This window comes from Lepus europaeus, chromosome 1 (genome assembly GCF_033115175.1).
Source record: "Lepus europaeus isolate LE1 chromosome 1, mLepTim1.pri, whole genome shotgun sequence".
Taxonomy (NCBI): domain Eukaryota; kingdom Metazoa; phylum Chordata; class Mammalia; order Lagomorpha; family Leporidae; genus Lepus; species Lepus europaeus.
Window position 1 is genome coordinate 20,401,578 of NC_084827.1, and position 19,102 is coordinate 20,420,679.

General features: G+C 47.5%; 1 protein-coding gene across 1 annotated transcript in view; it reads right to left on the reverse strand.

Annotated features, from left to right (window-relative positions):
- SND1 (staphylococcal nuclease and tudor domain containing 1) overlaps positions 1–19,102 on the reverse strand; it is a 409,440-nt gene that overhangs the window by 74,805 nt on the left and 315,533 nt on the right. The window lies entirely within an intron of this gene.

Below are 19,102 nucleotides of genomic sequence, written 5' to 3' on the forward strand. Positions count from 1 at the left end.
CAGCTGGGTCTGGGCCTGGCTGAAGGCAGGAGCCTGGAACTCCATTTGGGTCTCCCATGTGGGTGGCAGAGGCCCTGCTACTTGGGCCATCTTCCACTACCTTCTGAGGCACATTAGCAGGGAGCTGGAGTGGTGTTTATATGGGATGCTGGCGTTGGAAGTGGCACCCCAAGCCATTGCACCACCACACTGGCCCCGAAATGAAGTATTTTAAATTTATATGAAAGACAGTGATTGATATCTTCCATTTGCTGGTTCACTCCTCCAATGCTTGCAACAGCAGGGATTGGGCCAAGCAGAAGCCGGGAGCCAGGAACTCCATGTGGGTCTGCCTTGTGGGTGGCACAGACACAAGTCTTTGTGCCATCACCTGCGCGCAGTAACAGGGAGCTGGAATGGGAAACAGAGTGGGGACTTCCAGCACAGGCACTCTGAGGTGCAGTGTCATCACCTCTGTACCAACTGCCCACTCCTCTTTGCTGAAGTATTTTAAAGTGTAGCCCAGACATAATGCCATCTCAGCTCTACGCACTTCAGCACATATCTCTGAAATACAAGGTCATTTTCTTACATAACCACAATGCCATTATCACACCTACCAAAATTAACAAAGTGATTTCTTGGTATCAGCTAATATACCCGGGGAGCTTAAAATAAAAAGCTGGTGCTTGATGAAGCCAAAAGCTTTGGAGACAGGCCCAGGCATTAGTTAGCTTTGCTAAGCCTCCCCGCCTGGTGACTCCAATGTGCAGCCAGGGTTGAGCCAATTCAGAATCAGGTTTGGGGTGTGAAGCAAGTACTGTGAATGTCCTCTAGCTCCAGGTCACATGGAACAGAATGAAAAAAAAAAAAAAAATCCAAGGGAAAACATGACAAGTCACAGAAAGTATGAAGAGAAGGAAAACAAAACATGAAAAAGTGAGCAAGCCACAGAGCTGGGTCCCCTCTGCGTGTTGAGGCTGCTCTCCACTCAGGAGTTGAGGCCCAGCGGCTTCATCCATCACATCCGTGGAAAGGCCAACGAGGCCTGGCACCTTGGCAGGACCCTCAGTAACTCCCCACTAGTGTGCAGTTCTCTCGCTTCTGTACATGCGGTTACCCTGGCAAATTCTCAGCCTGAGCACCTGGCTCCGGGAGAGGATTAATTACGCAGGCCTGTGGGAGGGGCGTGCATACCAAAACTTCTTGGGCATTGACACTGGGGTGTGTACGTACCACAGTGTGCAATTCTACTTATTTATTTTATTTAAAAAACAACTAAACAAAACATCCTGCAAAAAGATGAGGATGTATCACTGCAGCTAAAAATACCGCTACCGAGGGCGGCCGCTCAGCAGCTCCTCAATTAGGGAAGCTACAGGGCCCTTTGTGCGCGGTGCTTGTTGGCAGCTCCACAGGGGCTCTGGGCGTCTGGGGACAGCCCCGGGAGCGGTGACTAGCTGGGTGGAGAGGGGCTGGCAAACAGCCATGGAGCCAGCCTGCAGATGTGTATACTTCAGGTACTCCCAAACTCCTCTTTGCTCTGTGAACCACTGCCCACGCCAAGAAGCCTCTTGCCCTCTCCTGCAGCAGGCCAAATGGCATCTCTGAAGCGGACCCAAAGTACTCAGGGACTTCTCTTGATTCCCCCGAGGTTCACATGAGCGCACCTACCCACCAAAGACACCAGCTGCCACCCAGTCTGACTCATACCCAGTGTGGCTGTGGTGCTGGACAGTTCACAGGTGTGGGTTAGTGGCGAGCAGACAGCTGAAGTCTTGCTAGCCTCAAGACAGGGCTGCCTGCAATCCAGGCTGACAGCGGAGTGGGCAGACGGCATGAGCTCCAGGCCTTCACAGCTCTAAGGGCCTCCTTCTCTGGATCTTTTGTTCTCTGTCCTCTCAGACCCACTACAGATCATGTAGTCTAACACACTCATTTTTACTGGGAAGACTGAACCATCTAGGAAGGGAAGTGATTCCTGTCAAGGTCCAGTAAATGGAAGAGTCAGGAGGTATACATGGGATTTCTGATGACAAGCGTGCTTTGTTCCACTCTATGTCATCCGAATGAATGGGCTCATTCTAGGCAGTCAACAAGTGTTGAAAAAGCTACAGTTAAAGGTATCTTCATGTCAGGTGCCAAAGACAGCAAAGAATGTTAGGAGTGTTGCCTGGATGACCTGGGGATTTTGCAATCTCTGCAGGTTCTGGGGAGCTCGAGCGTCAGACTCAGCATCCAGAACTGAATCAGATGTTCAGCAGGAGCAGTGACGACTCCGCAGATCTGTGCTCTCTAGCCAGAGACCTGAAGCCATTGCCTTCTGCTGTCTGGCAGAACAGGCAACACCTGGTATTAGCTGGATAGGGGCTGTTGAGAGAAACAGTGGCCAGGATAAGGCCAATGCCGTCTGATTTGATTTAAGCACTGATGCTTTTTCCCAAGGCTTGGCATTGTGTGTGACCCTTAATGAAGACTTTGGAAGCTGAAGTCAGCAGCATGAATGGTTAGGGTAAAAAAATATATATAGGTAGAAATACAGATAAAACACAGTGGTAGAGGGGAGGAAGCAGAATGTAATGCAAACCTATTTCCAGAGTGCTTAATACGAGAGTTTGTCTTGCTTTGTTCAAAAATGGGGCCACTAGCTACATGAAGCCTTATAAATTCAAGTTATTTGAATTATATTAAAGATTTTATTCTACAGCAGTAACCACCACATCCCACAGGCTCCATATCCATATGTGGCTAGTGGCTACTCTGCTGGATGACACAAGGGAAGAAGGTGTCATTTACACAGAAAGTTGCATTGCACAGTGCTGGTCGGTCTGCTTGGCTTGTCATGTGCTGGCTTTAACAAGTACCTTCTGTAGTGCTATAAGGAAGAACTGAACTTGGGAAAGCTTCAATATACTGCCATTTACTTATTTTTTTATTTAAAGATTTATTCATTTATTTGAAAGAGTTAAAGTGAGAAAGGGAGAGAAAGATAGATCTTTGATCCACTAGAACACTTCCCAAATGGCTGCAATGGCCAGGGCTGATCCAGGCCAAAGCCAGGAGCCTGGAATTTCCCCTGGGTCTCCCATGCAAGTGGCAGGGGCCTCAGCACTTGGACCATTTTCTGCTGCCTTCCCAGGTACATTAGCAGGGAGGTGGACCAGATGTGGAACAGTGGGGACTCGAACTGGAGCTCATATGGGATGTCGACATTGCAGGTAGTGGCCCAGTCTGCTGCGCCACAATGCTGGGCCCCTATAATCCACTTTTTTTTTTTTAAAAGAATAAGATTTATTTATTTATTTGAAAGTCAGAGGCAGAAACAGGTCTTGCATCTGCTGGTTCACTCCTCAAATGGCCACAACAGCCAGAGCTGAGCCGATCTGAAGCCAGGAGCTTCTTCTGGGTCTTCCATGTGGGTGCAGGGGCTCAAGCACCTGGGCCATCCTCTACTGCTTTCCCAGGCCATAGCACAGAGCTAGATCTGAAGTGGAGTAGCTGGGACTCGAATGGGCACCCATATGGGATGCCGGCATTGCAGGCGGCGGCTTTACCCACTAAGCCACAGCGCTGGCCCCTATAATTCACTTTCAAACCTGGAGTTTCAGAGAAGCACATGAATCCACCTTTAAGAGGATCACCAGGTCCTATTCTTTTTCCCCTAGCACCATCTATGTATGTTTACAGCCACCCTGACCTTTGCATATTTTATTCAGTTTCTATTTTACACTGTTTTAATTGATGTTTAGTATAGCTTAATGCTGCGTGGTGTTCCAAACCCCTCACCAGGGGGCTGCTCATAAGCAGAAGCACAATTAATAGCAATCCCCAGAAAATTATGCCCTGCATCAAAGTTGTCATTGCACCATATAAATGCTTATTATTACTATTGAATTCCCCAGCCCTGACACCTCGCTGTGTTTACTAGGTAGCAGATAAACCTCTGTTTGTGCCTTCCGTACTCTACCACTCCATCAGAACTAAATATAGCCCTTGTGTGTATGTTTAGCTCCATTTAGTTGTGCCTTGAAAAAGGGGGAAAACACTCAGAATTAATAAAATTCAACTGCTGGAAAAATGTGACTTGTTCTTGCCCCACTTTACAACCCCTGAAAAGACAGACGTTACTGCTAATAAGATAGGTGTCCTGCCTCTGCTAAGGTGTGAGAGAGACGCCCAGGCCCTGAGGACAAAGCATGGCTCTCAGTCTGTCTCCTGTGAGAGTAGGCAGGGCAGGTCGACTGCACGGGATCCAGGGGGATAAGGGATGGTGCTCGTGGGTCCACTCCATGTCCTGCTGGAATCTGAGCAGCACAGAGAGTTGGAACTGGAGTCCTGCCTGGGGAGTTCGAGGGCAGCTCAGGCTAAGCAATCTGACATGTCCCCCACTCTCTCAGTAAACCCCCTAAACAAAGCAGTACAACCCCTGTCCAAAAGGAAAAACCCTCAACTTCCCAGTTTCACACTCCTTAGTTGTATTCTTTGTCCGAAGGTTAGATTTTGGCATGAGCAGACAGCAGCCTTCCCACAAGTGCATACCAGGAAAAGCAATGGAAAATTCCAGGTTTCTCAGATGTCTGTAGTGCCCCCCCACCCTGTGTCTTCTCGTCCTGGGGACAGTATCCCTGCTCCCCTGTCCACCGGCCTGTCCCTACGGAATGCCGGGGCTCTGGACGGCTTCCTCTCCTGACTCAGCCCCCTGTCCTTCGCCTGTTGAAGTGACACACTTTCAATGGAATGCTCTCGTTTACCTCTTCTGCTGCCTCACCTACTCCTCTTTACATGCCAATGTAATACTCCCAAGCGATTACCTCCACTTCAGGTGGGCGAGTGGGGGTGGTGACAGTCGGCAGGCAGGCACTGTGGGGGCAAAGTCAGAGCAATGCCTCGGGCAGGTGGAGACTTCAGTGCTGCATGGACTTAGGGTGTCAGTGTGCCCACATGGACAGCACTTTCATGCCTGGGTTTTCTCAACCCCTGTGAAATGTCTGCAGTTGACTATATTAACCTCGAGACCCCCTTCTCTCAACAAAATGCTCTAATCCAGTCTTACGAAGCCTGGGTGCTCAAGTCCTTGCAAACCGAATGGGTCACACTTATTTCTATTTATAATCTGTTTTTTTTTTTTTTTTTTTTTTTTTTTTTTTTTTTGCACTCAACGCTCTACGGAGAAATGCAGATTTCTATTCTAAATTCTTCTAGCCAACGAACGCAAAGCTCTATTTTGGTCCAACAGGGAAATGTTTATAACTAAATTGGTTATAACTATAGCCATTTTATATTTGCTTTGCCTTCTTCCATCTTTGCCTAAAAAAAGGAGTTGCTAAAAAACCAGAACTGCTTTCTGTATTCAGGCAGAGCAGGAACGAGGCTGCCTTGGCTGGAGGAAGAAGGTGGTGCGTATCTCGAGCCCCAGTGGAGCAGGACTATTCGCCATCTGCCGCACTAGTTGCCTTGTCTCCAGTCAGGCCCAGCCTCAAGTTTGCTGCAAATATTGGGAGCTGAGCCACTAGCACTTCCCACCCATGGCAAACCTTGAACCCCTTGTCCTCGGCTGCCAATATGGTCTGAAAGCAGGGGGCTGCTATCTAGCTTGGGAGAAAAACACATGCATTACACGGAGATGGATGTTTCCTCTCGCTCCCTCCCATTGTCCCCAGCCACTTTTAAAGCTTTAGGCTCAAATGGAGAAGGCCTATCGGACCAAGCTGGGGGAAGACAATGGAACTGTCACAGCCAGGCCCTGTCCCACCCATGCAGGACAGAACGGCTTATTAACGATCCATGGGAAAAGAACAGTCATCCTGCTGGCAGCTTCACATGTAATTAACCCGCGTCACAGAGAGCTGGCTGCCTTCTCCTGGTCTGGCATCCGCAGACCGCAGAGCTACCTGACACAGCGAAGCTGGGTTGCTGCCGAAGTCTCCCTGCTGTGGGAGGGACATCCAAGATAGTGACCTCAACCCACTGGGCACTCAGGAGAGAGCACTGGGATGGCAGTGTGCCTCTGGAGAAGCCTGGCTGGGTGCTCGAGCTGACTCAAGAAACTAGAGTGAGCTCTGGGATGGCAACAACCAGCGTGGAGGATCGCCACTCCCGCTGGCCACCATTCGTGGGCCTCTCAGGTAAGTGGCCAACCAGGGTTTACCCTCCAAGTAGCCCTGCAAATACTGTCTCTTTGCCAGACTCTGCACCGGCATGAGTTTCTGGGAATTGGCTCACTCGGCACCACGGCAGCCAACCTCAGCGCTGATGGAGGGCGGAGAGAGCTCTGGGATCATGCTGGGCACGGTGGACAACAGTGGCTTCTGTGTGAGAAGCAACCAAGTCCAAAATGTGATACAAAAAAGACAAGCAGCAGCTGGGTTAGCCAAGCTGTGGCTTTGTAGTCAGTGCTCACTTTCCTTTGAAGAGTCCTGGGATTCAAAGGAACCTTGGTCTTCCCCCCAGGTGAGTGAACTAACAAGTATTTGGCATTTGCGATGCAGAGCTTTGAAGAAGAGCACTTTGGTGTGTGGTGGCACAGACGGCATATTCTGGGAGCTCTCCGTCATCACCTCTTCCACGTGAGCGTCAGAGGGTGTTCTCAGCGAGGGGGGGACAAAGCAAAACACACATCCTTCCATGCCTGTTTTAAGGGAGAAGCTGGTAAGAACTCTCTCCCTTCTTCTTTCATGGGGTGGCTGAGGAACCCCCACGCACAAGAACCTGCTGTCACCCCTAACCCTGGGCATCACACACTCCCCCAGGGTGAGCAGGCTATACCACTCCAAGGCTCAGGAGGGAAGGACAAAGCTTTGCCATCTTCAGCAAAAATGGAGCTGGCTCACTGGGGTCGTGGCCTTTCACCCCCCACTCAAGTCTCTCATTCTGGGGGAAAAAGTACATAATGAAGGAGAGGTTGGGGCCCAGGGCAGATGCTAGGTGAGACGGCAGTGCCCGTCAGCTGCTGCCATGGTGCTTCCTCTAGAAATAAAGCACAGCATCAAGGCATGGGCTCCATCGCCGTGTGCTCGCTCGGTTCCTGCACTCTTCCTTCACCTCGCTTTGATTACAGGAGCCAAATCCAGTGTTTCTCTCATTCCAACTCAAACAGTCTGGAAGCAGGACTAACCCCAACTGCAGATCAGCAACATAACCAGCAGAGGGAGAGGCCACGATGGCTTGGCAGGAAATGATCGCTCATGATAAATGAATGGGTATTGTCTGCCATTTTTCCTTGCTGTCACTTTAATCAATAAGGGAAAAGGTGAATTGCTATTGATCTCTTCAACACCTCTCAACGATACTGTACAAATTATAGGAACACAGGGGGTGGGTGAGAGAGAGAGGAAGGGCAGATGAAGGTCTGGGAGCGTGAGGCTGCCATATTTCCCTGGAGGTAGGCTTCCAGTCACTGGGTGCTATATGCGCCTGGGTGCACAAGCGGATGTGTCATCAAGAGCCCTTCGTCACCCCTGGAAGGGTGGGCCGTGTCAAGCAGTCTCAACGATTCCCTCTGCATCTCATGCACCGGCAAAGCTCCCTGAGGGTCCCAGGGCCTCCCCTGATACAGGTGAGACACATATATAGCAAGAGGTGCTACAGATCCCAAAGCCTCTTGGGTTTCTGAAGTTGCCGTGCTTTTGTGATGTTGGGCTGGGCTATCTCAGCCACTGACTGGAAGTCTTGATGGGGAAGCAAGAATCAAAACCTTCAAGGGCCATGTCTTGAGCCATCTTACTAACCCTACTCTTGGGTCACATGCCGAGAAAATATAAACACGGGAGACAAGGTGAAGCTATCTGTGTCATACTTGATCACAAGGGTCACAGCTGCTGGGGCTCAGGCCTCTCTTCTGAAACATTCTGGGCTGAAAGACGTGGCCTGGAGATCAGAGGCCCGGGTTGAAACGTTATTAGTCTGGTCTTAATCTGACCACACACAGACAGGCAAGAGGAAAGACAGCATATGTAAACAGAGTATTATCCAGATGAGCCAAGAATAGTACCTGGTATTGCCAGAGATGGACATAACTACCACTAGCAGGAAGATACAATATTTAGTATCTGATTTTCATTTCAAAGCTTAGACCAACCATTGGCTACAACCCCTAAATTCTCTGGGACCAATTCTGTTTCAGATATCCTGCTTATCAGAGAGCAAAGTCAATACCCTACTCATGTTAGGGAAGAAGCAATGTAAAAGTCAGGTTTTATGGTAGAGAGAAACAGAAACACTGGCCAAAGTTCAGGCCAGTGGTACACCTCAAGGTTCCCGACACACACTTTTCAGATGCCGGTGAGAAACAAAACCAAACCTGTGACCAGAGTTCTCTGTCAACATCTCAGTTCTCTGTCAACATCTCTTAGCACCCTTGTCACATCATCTAAGACCTGGGAATCCTCAGGAATAGCGCCTCCATGCCTGAGTATTAACCTGCAGCATACTCAAAGCAGAAGAGGGTTTGGCATTCCCATTTTGCAGATGGTAGAACCAAGGCAGGCAGACACACAGCAAATAAGAAACGGAATTCAACCTGAAAAATGGAAAACAGCAAGAGCCCTTCAGGATTCTCCTGGCACTACTGCTTAAATGATTCTCCAGAGGCAATGACTCAGGGTTAATTGTATAATTCTGAAATCAGTGACACCACAGTTTGCCAGTCTCCCCACCTTCCTCCCACAAATATCCAAAGGGCCAAAACGTACAGCAAAATAAAATGCAAGTTACAAAGCTGCTGATGTGCTGCGAGTGGAAGTGCTGAGATTAGAAGGAGGAAGTGGTTAAGTGCACCCTGGGCATTTGGAAATGGCCACGTTTGCAACCCTGGAAGTAGCTGAAAGAGCTCTGGCTCTCTCTGCCAGGCATGCCATGGACCGGCCTTCCACTCAGGAGGGGTGCATGGCTGTGGGAGTGCATGATGGTAAGATAACAACTATTTCGCACACACCACTCTCCTCCTGCAAGGAATCTTCCAATTCCAAAAGTGACCCTATTCTAAAATTACCAAGTGGCAGGTAGCCAGGCCAGAAACCCATATCCAATCAGCGGTAATGGAATATTTGTTGCATTTCTTTGTATAAGGTTGCAGCACTGCTATAAAAACCTTGGGTCAATGATTCTAGATGTATTTAACTGGAGAGGCGGTGGCACCCACTTCACAAAGACTTCTGGAGTAATGTGGCACATGCTGGCCTCTGGTAGAGGCTGGTGGCAACTGATAGTCTTATCCGAGTGATCTTCTATCTCTATCAGTACACTCAGTGCCAAGATCCTTTAGGGGTAACCATTAAGAATTCCAATAAATATGTACAATTTGTATGTGCCAATTAAAAAAAAAAAAACTTCACTGCATCGGGAGAAGGGAATAGCAATATGCTAACATGGAAAGAAAAAGGAAATGGTGACAGATTCCACTTCACCCATTCATTGCTGGCTCAACAGATGGCTGTTCTACCTACAGAGATCACCCCAAGTGATTCTCCCTCGGGTGCTTTGCCTGTCTCTGTGCTGGCTACAGTGCCTAGCTGGCACCCTGCTATCTTCTACCTCTCCAGTTTAATACAGCTCAAGGACAAACCTATCGCAATCTTAGATTGCTGTGGTCATGCTAGGGAAGCAGGGGACAGAAAAAGGAGCACCATTTCTCCATCACAGGATGAGAGCACTTGGGCCAGTCAGGAAGGAGACTGGCCAATCCCGTGTAAAAAGAGAAAAAGCACAGTGAGCCCTCCATGGTGGCAGATCGTCCTCCACACACATCCACAGCAGTGGCAGTACACGGCAAGGGTGCTCAAGCTGTGAGTTCCCAGACATCCTCAGGTATCTGTGCAATTCAGCTTCCCACTCCTCTTGGTGATAGTTGACCTTATCAGTCCACCGTCAAATCTAGAAAAGATTTCTTGCAAAGGTTAGGACTCTTTGGCATTGCCTCCAGACCTTTGCTTTTCCATAGAACGTGATGCTGCATAGATAGATGTGATTCTAATGTGGGGTACAATGCAGAAGGAGAGGCAGACACCCTGTCTTACCCTATATGGTGAAAAAAAAAAAAAAAAAAAAAAAGGGCTGACCACAGAAGGCACTTAAGGAAATGCTCTTTTGAGAAGTAAGACCAAGGATGGCAAACAGGATTCTACTCAAGCAGCCAAATCTATTCAGCTGGTAGTAGTTTTGAGGGGCCCTGCTTTGAGGAGGATCTGAGTCTGTGACTGACTAGCAATGCCTGCCGTGGGCACAAGATTTCTAGAAGTAGCAAAAACAATTTGCTGTCACTTGCTGCTAGAGAGGACTAAGTATTGGTCTCTGTTGTTATTAAAAAGAAGGCTGGCCACAACACACATAATTACATCCAGCCTACGACCCTACTCTGGATATAGTGTCCTGTACACACGAGGTTCAAATCCAAGACTTTAGTAAAATCCTGAAAGCATTTTGTGGTTAAAATGGTGCTACGAATGATTGTTCACAAAGTGTGTAATACCTACCAGATTCTGTGTTCAGTATTTTACACATGTATGTGATTTTTCACAATAGACTCATAAAGGTATCGCCCTCTACACAGGTGAAGAGCTTAGGCTCAGCAGCATTGTTGCACCGCACTGCACAATGCTAGGGACATCATTCAACATAAGTTCTAGCATGTACTGAGACGACCCTAGGTTTAGACATAAGGCAAGTGTTCAAGGTCACAGAGGAAATAAAGATGCTGGAATGAGAATCCAGGATTGACATTTCATATGTTATTAACAGCTTTTGTAAGTAACCAAGAAGGGAAAGATGCCCTTAAATGTTCTAGAGATGAGTGTACGAATGAGCTGTTCCTGTCTGACTATGTGACACATGTTGTTTGGGCCAGGTTAGGGTATCTGCTGTTAATTCTCAAGCTTGCTCATAATCTTATTTCATGCACCACAGCATTTCAGAACAGACCACTGGTCACTTTCATTTTCAAAATCCACTTAGGTTCAGCTGACCAGAAACTGCCACGGGTGGAGTTGCAAGTGGGAAGTTCATTAATAATGCCAGGTTTGGAACACAGGTTTTCATCAAGTCCTTGGCAAAAACAGACACAAGAAGTGAGCGAGTGGTTAAGAGGAGGGCAGGGTTAGGGTCAGCTCATCCCTGTATCCTTGGGAGATTCACATTTGAAACACCAGAATGCTAGTGTTATCTGGAGAGCAAATGCAATCTCCAATCTGCTTATTCGGCTCAGGCAACCTTGCCATTGTAGAACTGTGTTGTAAAAAGCTGTCAGTAGAATTATGTGATTCCAAGGGGAAAATTCAGGCAGTAGGTGTGGCCAGAAATGTTTAGGGCAAAAAGAATAGGGAAGCCTCCTTCCTTAAGCCAAAAGGCAAGCATGAAAGCTCAAACTCAAGTCTACATGGGAGCTGGCCAGTGCAGTGGGCTCCTGTGTGGAGCTCTCCTGAAAACACATAGTGGCGAGGTCTGTATGCGGTCATCTGTGGTTTGGAAAGGCACTATCTGCTTGTCAGAAGACATTAAATGGATTAAAGATATACAGATATCACAATAAGGTATTTCATCTGAAGATCAAAAATGCTGAGTTCCTTTTCTTCAATCCTTTGTTTAGAATATTAGGTCCCAATTTTGTTTTTAAGAGAGCCCTTACCAAAGCCCAAGAAGCAGTGTGTATCGAAGATGACTGAAGAAGTAAGAGAAAACAGGAATTGTTAATAGGGGCACCTGATACTTCTAAATGGAAATCAATGGCATCCAGCTCTCCTAGCATAACCTGACCTCTGACCTTCGTGATAACAATTTCCCACTTGTTGGGGTCACAAGGCCTACATGGCTTTAAGAGAGGTAGACCAGGAGGCAGGATGTGCCTGACCATAGGTGTCTTTCGCAGGGACGGCTCAAGAAGAACAGTATTTCATGTCAGGTAGCACTGAACATCACATTCTGTGAGTAGCAGTGGTTCTCTGGGCACGGCTTGGTGTGGAGGATTTTCATGACCCTGTGTTTGTAACGATCATCTTGGAGTGAACCTGAAAATGCACTCTTCAATGGCAAACCTTGCCCACTATCCTTACCCCCAGGCCTCGACTTAAGTATTTTGAGCCTTTTCCATCTTTCCTCTGGGGCTGATCTGGGTCAGAAGTAAAGAGGGAGAAGAGAAGTAAGTGCCAAGATTGTTTTGGCACTGCCGTGGTTTCTACTGCTCTACTTGGGGGGAAGAAAGTGAAAGTGTCAGGTCCAAGAAATATGTTTCTTACTTTCTTTTTCTGATAGGAAGAACAGTGAGAAAAACAAATTGACCAGGCAGGAAAAGCAATGGTAGGGACGGATACACTAGGGGAAAGGAAGAGATGCTTCTGCTGAAAAGAAAAACTCCCTACCAGGGATAGAATTACACCCTTGAGGGCGTCCTACAAGTCCCAAAGAAAACAAATCTCTTGGGGCCCTGAACTCCACCTTATTCTGCTCCCCATCCGAACAGCCAGCCTGGGATGTCAACACTAGCATCCAGGGGGTAGTGAGGCATCTCAAACCTACACCAGTCAGCCTGTACGACATGATTACAGGTAACAGGATCTTGGCCAAGCCTATGAAAAATCAGGCCCAGCAGCTATTTCAGAAGAATGGCTGCACTTCTATGCTTGACTGGCCATGAAAGCTGTAAGCAGAAGAATGGGGAGACAGCCGAGGTGAGCCGGCATCAGCAGACAGGAATCCCACTGGAGCCAGCGCTGCTGACACCCGTCAGCACGTGCTGCTGAGCTTGCATGGGGAAGGCAACTGGTGACTGGAGCCAAAGCCGTCCTGGGAACTGCGAAGCTGACAGGAAGGGACAGAGGGCAATGTGACAGCATCCCCCTTGTAATTTTCAAGTTCACCTATACTTGTTGTGATGTCATTTTCACTTAGTAGTGGAGAGGGGTTTGAGGGCCCTCCTTCCAGGTACTTGGCGAGGGCCTGGAGCCAAGGAATGAAGGGGCTGTAAGAGGACAGATAACAGCCTGGTAGCCACAAAGCGCTTACAGCCCATCTCAGAATGGAAATTTGTTGGGCCAAACTCCAAAATAAACTCCTCCATTTGTTTAATAGCCTAATTCACAAATGCTGAGGGTGGGAACCGGAGCTGGGAGGGAGACGAGTTGCCTCCCTGAGAAAAGTGAAGGGATGTTAACTGCTTCTATTTGAACACTGAATTTTTTGAAAACACGTGCCCATCATTCTCTCATTACTCTTTAAGTATAATGGTTGGATGGACAGCCAGGAAGACCCAGGGCCCTGGAGAAAGTATACAATCAAGTCTTGGTTATGGACCTTGACAATGACAAATTCCTGAATCAGCAGTTTTGTGTCCAGCCTCAGTACTCCAATGGCTTCTTCCCTTCCCTACAGAGAGCTTAGAGAGATTCGCCAAAGAAATATAATAAACAACAACAAAAGAGCTTCTTCCCAGGCTCTAGAATTAGGTCACAGGGAACCACTTAGTAGATTTAACAAAGGTCCATTACTATGACAAAATATGATTTCTGTCCTCTAGTAGGGGAGAGAACCATACAAACAGTAACGTTGGCGAGCACATGGTGTTTGCAAGGGGTGCTGGGGGCACTGAGAGGAGGACATCTTACCCAGCTTGGGAGAGCTGGGTAAGGCTTCCCAGAAAAGGAGGTGGACCTTAAAAGACAGGCATAGATAGAGCAGCATGGAAAGGAGATAACTCATGTATTGGGTGGAGAGCATGAGCCCACAAAATGGTGGGAGAGAGAAAGGTAATGGTATGTCTGGGTAACTGACTATAGTGGGTCTCTTCTGATGAAGTGAGTGGAGGTAAGAAATGACACTGGAGAAGTAATGAAGGATATAGGTAAACTATGGATATAAGACTTTTTTCCCAGAGACAAGTGGGAATCCTGTTTTTTTTTTTTTTTAACAAATGCACTTCCATAGTCAGATTTGTTTTTTAAAAAGAACCAGATAAAGGTTCTTTTTAATAAATAAACCAGTGCCAAATGTAAATGAAGCAGTCATAATTTAAGAAGTAAGGCTCACAAAGGTTGAACCACAGAGGAAGCAGGAAGCAGGTGGATGTAAGAACTGACCACAGCAGAGTACACATTTAGGCATGGCCACTGCAACTCTTCTTACATTGCTCAGCATTTTGTGAGCACCCAGGATTGGAATCTGCGGTTCCTCATTGAACACTGACCCTGCTCAGTTGAAGTTGGACCTTTAGGAGTCCTTTAACCAGTCTCCAATATCCCAAGGCTGCAAGGTGGTAAAATATGACCACAACTCTGTGATTTGGGACGTATACCTTTGAGTTTTGGCATCTATCCTACAACCAACTCTGTGAGTAGAGATAAGTTACTGGAAAGCGGGAATAACCTTCCTACAGGTTTACTATGAGATTAAAATATTGTATACAGAATTACTTTCAAAAAATTAATGGAAAATTAAGTTTTGATCACTATTAAGACAGCAGTCTTTAACCAGACCATCTGTCTAAACTTGAAAGTCAACTGGTGGGTGATGAAGTGGAAAGGGGGTGTGGGGAGGTGAGAAGAGCCTAACGCCCCCACCCCCAATACCTCTGAAATGCTGTGGCATGCGAGCTGTTTAGGAAGCTGACCATGGTGCATGCCCTTTGTCCTGGGCAGTGGTTGAGATAATAAAGAATGAGACGTTGCTGCAAATGCCTGCAACATTGCTAGACTGCCCGCTTGCTCTTGTAGCAGATAATTATCAGTGGCTCCAGCCAGGTTCCCAGGGGACATGGCAAGCAGGGAGTGCTAGAGAGCACATTTCACTGTTGTCCTCGCCCAGGCATCCTTCACCTTCCTAGATTCCCCCATGGCTGGAAGTGTCCCCTTCTCTTTGACCCAGAGATTGCACTTTGTTGCCTTCCCTCCTCCCATGGGTCTCCTCAGTGGGGAAGGGCCCTGTCTGGACCTCAATCAACTTTAAACTGCTTGGAATCGGGCACCCTTTTCAGACAGGAGTCAGCACACTGGGAGCTAAAATGACAGACATGGACCCACCTTTCCTTTTACTCTATGTTTCTCTCCCAGACATACACCTTTCCATAAATAGATACCAATATTCATGGTGAGCCCTCATTACCTGGAAATGTAAATACATTCTCTTTTAATAACAACGTGTGATGCTTTTATGGATCTTTGCTTTTCAAAAAAAAGCAGGGGTAGGGGAGAAAGAGGAAAGCCAAGGCTGTGCCCTGGCCACTGCATCCTGCAGCATGAGCTCCCCAGGGGGACGTCCTCCCTTCTGATGCCAGCAGGAAAAAGGGAAATAGGTCAGGGCAGCAGCCCGAGTTTTCAGCTGGGGCTGACAGCGTAAAGATGTCATTGTCCAGTCAGCAGCAAAAGGCAGTGTCTGAGGCCTCAGAGAGGACAAAGGGTCATTGAGCAAGACCTTGGAAACGGTCACTGAACCTTATATATCCTTGTTACTGCCAGCGAACTGCATCTAATACAGCCTGGAAATACCAAACAGTACGTTGTGACACTGATCTCAGACAGTTCAGGCTTCCCCCAGCTAGCAGCCATCACAGGGCTGTCCGTGCTGCAACTGGTCAGCAAGAGTGTCAAGATGTGACACACTTGTTCGGGCCAGCTGACCTTCTGCGAGAAGGTCAAGAGAGCCCATATGACAGTGCTACTCACAACAAGGGACTCCAAAGGGAGAGGAATGCTTGGGATTGCTAGATCAGTCTTTCAGACAGGGATACCAAGGCTGGAAAGAATCACGTACCCAAGAGCACATGATAACTGGAGTGTGAAAACCTAGGAGTTTGCACTTTTAAGCCAGTTATCTACCCATTAGCTCATGCTGTCTCTCATCACTACTTCTGGGAAGATGCTAGCAACGGGCACAATTCCCCATCTGGGAAATTACACCAGATCTTCCTGTCCTTGGCAGTGTGGCAGGCAATTGCCTTAAAGAGGCAGCTGTACAGAGGGGAGGGGAAGGAGTGAGGAGGAAGGGGATGTCACCAAACGCATGCTGTCCAAGAGGAAACAGCACTCACAGTCACAGCTACAGCGACAGACACAATCATCTCATGTTGCGTGGTCTGGAAGCAGCCCAGCCTCTGTGGCAGGGGACAAGACAGCCAACTTATACTTTCAGGGCTCCAACAAGCCACTGAAACCCAATTCAGCACACCCCTAAGAATTCAAGTGGCTATTACCTAACAAAAGTTTATTTAGGAAAATGGGCAGTGGACCAGATTTGCCCACTGCTGCTATATATCAACAGAGTGCAGTGAGGTTGGGAAGCAAAATTCTTTGGCTGCTTTGGGCTTCAAGGTCAAATACAAGATCAAGTACATACAAGCTGTCTAACTTACTGTCCTCCCTACCCTGGGGCTAGCAACACCATCAGAACGCCTAGACCACTGACCAAGAACAGTCCTCTCCGACTTCCAAGTGAGGGCCAGAACAAAAGCTAACAGGAACCAATGGTTGAGGAGAAGCACCAAGTAGAAAGATGGAGAGAAACAAGAAGTGCAGTGAAAGGTAGCAGGACAGACAGTGGTGGCTGGAAGTGTGGGAAGCTCTGGGCAGACGAGTGTCAGCCATTGTGTGACGAGTTCAGGGACAGCAGATTGATCAGGTCTCAAGATAACGGGGCCATTTCAAAATGTAGCGAGACTTGTCTGATACTTGCAGGCTCCATAGGAAGTTATGGGATGGAAAGACTACAATTTTGTCTTTTACCCAGAATAAGAGAAAGGCAGGAATTCCTGTACTGTCCAGACAAATCCAGAAAAATGTGCTTAATAAACATGGGATTGTTTTTCTGTGCCAGGCACCCTATATGCCAGCTTAGTGAACTCTCCTTGGCATGGGATGGTTTCACTGTCCCTTCCTAACTCTAGATTGTTCTCAAGTCAGTTTATGGTTTCACATATGGGAGTCCAACTTCACAACCAGGACACTCTTTGCTTCAAAATCATACAAGCTGTGTACTTCAACATCCCTATAGTAATACAGATTGACAGGAACTGGGGAAAGCCTGATGGGTATAAATAAATCCAGGCCAAAAATAACATGAAGAAAACATTTAAAGGGAAAGGATGGGGCAAGGCCACGGACACTCACATCTGCAGAACACCTGGCTCTCTCAGCCAAATCTGAGCAGCATGGGAATTAGGAACAAGTTCAAAAACAACCAGCTCAGCTGCGGCCGTCGCAGCACTGTCTCGACTCCAGCAGAGCTCCTGGAGTGAAATGTGGCACAACGCAGGCTGCCCTGCAGGTAAGAGATAGCTGAGCGGGAGCTGTGCGACCACACGGAGGAAGCAGCAACGCAACAGACGGTTTTCCCTCACTGAATCCTCATGTGGCGGGGGGAAGAGGGCAGAGAGAAAAGGTCCCCAAGACAATTTATGGAATCAAAAAGGTGGCATTACACAGGTGAAAGCAATGTAGTAAAACGACAGCCTCTTCATTCCTAGGCTGTTCAGAAAACAATTTTCATACATTAGATGAAGTGAAATGCCAAGGGAAGTGGGTGGCATCTGATTCCTATAGTCAGAATCTTGAATTCTGGTTAGTTTAGGCCATCCTCAGATTTTCCTCGGTGTAAAGAACTTTCCATGGGCAGGTTAAGCCACTGACTGCATTGCCAATATCCCATAAGAGCACAGGTTGGAGTCCCAGCTGCTACACTTGCAACCCAGCTTCTTACCAATGTGCCTGGAAGATGTCCCAAGTACTTGGGCCCCATTGCCACCTACATGGGAGACCCAGATGGAGTTCCAGGCTCCTGGCTTTGGCCTGGCCCAGCCCCAGCCACTGTGGCCATTTGGGGAGGGAACCAGTGAATGGAAGAGCCCTTGCTCTCTCTGCAACTCTGTTTTTCATATAAATAAATAAATCTTTTTTTTTTAAAGACCTTTCCAAGGGGCCAGACAAGGTCATCATGTGAACTGCTAAGAAAATGCAGTAAGGTTCATTGTCAAGGACAATCTTTTCACCATTCAAACCTTAGCGAGTATCCAGACCAAGGTAAGGTCACGATCCCTGTGAGATAGTTAAGAGAGCTTTCTTACTGCCTTTAGTGGTCGGTGTTCAGTTTGACCTACAGCACTCTGGGATATCATCACTGTGTCAAAATCATGATCAGGAAGAAAGTGCCTGGGGAAAAAAATAAGGGGTGGCAAAGAAAGGGAAAGAAACTCCAGGAAGCAGATAATCTGACTTAGATAGTGGGTAAGGAGAATGCCCCCAGCAAATACCTCTGGCAATCCAGCAATGAGAATTCCTCTCTCTGTCACAAGGTCAGCCAAGACAGAAACCCATTGCTGCTGCTTCTGTCACGTCTGGAAGTCATTAGTGGACTCAACTGCTTTGGCTGTCACAGACACTCTGTGCATTATCCGAAGGCCCATAAAATTAGAGGGAAGTTGTACAATATTTGCCTTTTCCACATAGCCCTAAGTCACTTGAAAATCTGCGCCAAGTACTGACAGACAACTGAGAGTATGGATTCCTGAAATGCTTCTATGGCAGAGGGCTATCTTAACTGAACAGAAATTCAAGCTATATTGTGGACTTCTACTAATCTAAGAATTTCGACTTCCCAAACAGGCATCTCCATAAAAAACAAAATACAGGCAGTGAATCTGAGAATACAAGCAGGTCATACACCCACCCAAAAAAAAAAAAAAAAAAAAAAAAAAAGTATAAATGCCCAACAAAGCAGATGTAGCACCTAGCATTTGTAGTTGATATTTGGGAAATTAGACCTCTGTCTCTTGAACTGAGAGTATAGGATTTGTTTCACCTAATTTGTTTCTTTCACAAAATGAGAAGGCAAATGCGAGAGGATTCCCACGGAGATGGCAACCAATCGTAATGCTACCACTAAGGTGGAAGTCAAAGTGGTCATTATCTCAAGGCTAGGGTACTCCAACACGAGCACCTCCTGTACCTCGCTCTCCCTCATAGCGTGTCTGCTGGCGATTCAAATCAAAATGTGACACTGAGGCTTATCAAAAAGCTATGCATCTCATCATCCTGTAGCTCTGCACAAATGATGACACTGCATGGAACCTGGAAGGGCCTGCTGGATTTGCTTGTAAAAGAAACAAGGACAAAGGCAGACTCGGTACCTTCAACCTGAGCCCACTTCCCCACTG